This window comes from Mustelus asterias, chromosome 8 (assembly GCF_964213995.1).
Source record: "Mustelus asterias chromosome 8, sMusAst1.hap1.1, whole genome shotgun sequence".
NCBI lineage: Eukaryota > Metazoa > Chordata > Chondrichthyes > Carcharhiniformes > Triakidae > Mustelus > Mustelus asterias.
Genome location: NC_135808.1, coordinates 74,079,006 through 74,081,436, shown reverse-complemented (window position 1 = coordinate 74,081,436; position 2,431 = coordinate 74,079,006).

Genomic DNA, 2,431 nt, shown 5'->3' with positions numbered 1-2,431 from the left:
AAGGCATGGCATAAACATGGCAAAATTATTGAAAGTACATCGGCATATGCTACAGGTTTTGACTTAACAAATATGCAATATAGAATAGGAATGATGAAAACATGCAAAATTGGCTGTTCCTTTTCCAAACACTATGCTTCATTGGCAATAAAGCACTTGGGGGCATTTTGAAGTCGTTCAAGATGTTTAACTTCTTTCTTTTACTGGTGAGAGAAAGAAACATCTCCATGTGATTTTCTTTGCTTCAACTGTTACTTTGTGATCTGGTGGCATCTTATTCTGCCCCACTGACTAGCTGGTGGCGAGACACATTCCAGCTATAAAACTGCAAAATAAAATTAAGTCCACAAGCAAGAAAACTGTAGATGCTAAAAATCTGAAACAAAAATAGAAAGTGTTGCAATCACTCAGCAGTCAGTCAGCAAGTGAAGTTAACGGCCTAGAATTAGTTGCCAAAATAACACCGAGGCTTATGATACATGTTGTAATTTATGTACAAATGCTACAGCAACGTCAGGCAAGATCTGATACACAGATACCCAAAAGTTGTCTAAGGTTAACCACTCCTCCAATTAGCTTCTAAATAGCTGATTGGGTCATAATTGAAATGCACTGAATGGTGCCAAGTCGCTGTATTTGCACAACAGTTATGAATTAAACTTGAAATAGAAAATTAAGTCCAATCAGCTCAAGACTAAGTACCCTATTAACCAAGTAATAACTGTCAACTGATGAGCACATTCCTTAAGAGTTTTTACGCTGATTTGATTTGGGCTGCATGGTTTCTGCAGATTCACTGAATGGACCATGTTCCTAGATAAGAGAGGGTATAAATGTGTCCAACATCACCCTCATCCTGATGACCATCTTTGTGTGTGGCTGCATCATAGATCCTTGGTACACAAGCACCAAGTATCACTAAGTTATCAATGTTCTGTCCATCGCTATGTTTTGAAGGATGAGTATGGCCACATTATCAATGAACACTTTGTTCAGTTGCCACAGAACATTCTGTTCAGTTGGACTGTGTCATATGACTTGCTTCTCCTGCAAAAGTTCTGTCAAAAAACAGTTTTGACCAAAAATTTAGATCCATGAGGTTCTGCAGAAAAAGATAGTGAATCTCATTGAGTCAGTCACAAACTTCCAAAGTATGTACCAGGACGTAGCTTGGCGAGTAGTGAGAAAGGCACTGCTCATCAGAGCCTTCAGGCACATCCAACATCAGTGCTTTTGCCAGCTGTTCTCCAGTCGGCTGCAGTATGAAAGTAACCATTGCCCATAAGGGGATCAGGATATTGAATTTGATGATCAGTTATGATCAAAATGAATGGTGGAGCAGCTCGAAGAGCCGAATGGCCTACTCCTGCTTCTAGTTTCTATATCCTTCTGGAATGCACATTTGCAGAGAATGTCTGGAAAGGGAGGCAGTGTTTTGTTTGCTCGGCCCAATCAGCTCTCTAACAGAGGTCTCTATGCTTCATGGTGTGCGTCCCAAGACAAACATCATCTGTCATCAGTTCAGTGAAAGGTACTCTTTAGACTCCCCGAAGCTTTTTGAGCTTCCTGTGTGAGAAGTTGGTAGGACTGACTGGCACATTCCAAGATCCAGAATCATGTACTGAGGCGCATTCTCTGCAAATACATAATTGGCTTAGTGGTAGGAGACAGAGGGTGGTGACAGACGGCTGCTTTAGTGTCTGGAGGCCAGTGACGTACCACAGAGATCCGTGCTGGGCCCCCTGTTGTTCGTCATTTATATGAAGGACATAGATGACTGTGGGGGGTAGGATCAGTAAGTTTGCCAATGACACAAAGATTGTCCAGGTGGTTAACAATGAGGTTGAGTGTCTTGGGTTACTGGAAGATATAGATGAGATGGTCAAATGAACGGGTAAGTGGCAGATGGAATTTAAACCTGAAAAGTGTGAGGTGATGCACTTTGGAAGGAGTAATTTGACAAGGACGTATACTGCGAAAGATCTGACACTGGGAAGTTCCGAAGAACAAAGGGACCTTGGCGTGTTTGTTCATAGATCTCTGAAGGCGGAAAGGCAAGTAAATAGGGTGGTGAAAAAGGCATATGGCACACTCGCCTTTATCAATCGGGGTTTCGATTACAAAAGCAGAGATGTCATGATGAAGCTGTATAGAACTTTGGTGAGGCCACAGCTGGAGTACTGTGTGCAGTTCTGGTCGCCACATTATAGGAAGGATGTGAACGCATTGGAGGGGGTGCAGAGGAGATTCACCAGAATGCTCCCTGGGATGGAAAATTTTAAGTTATGAAGAGAGGTTGGGTAGGCTTGGGTTGTTTTCGTTGGAGCAGAGAAGACTGAGGGGGTAACCTGATTGAGGTGTTCAAGATTATGAGGGGCATGGACAGGATGGATAAGGGAGCTGCTGTTCCCCTTAATTGAAGGGTCAGTAT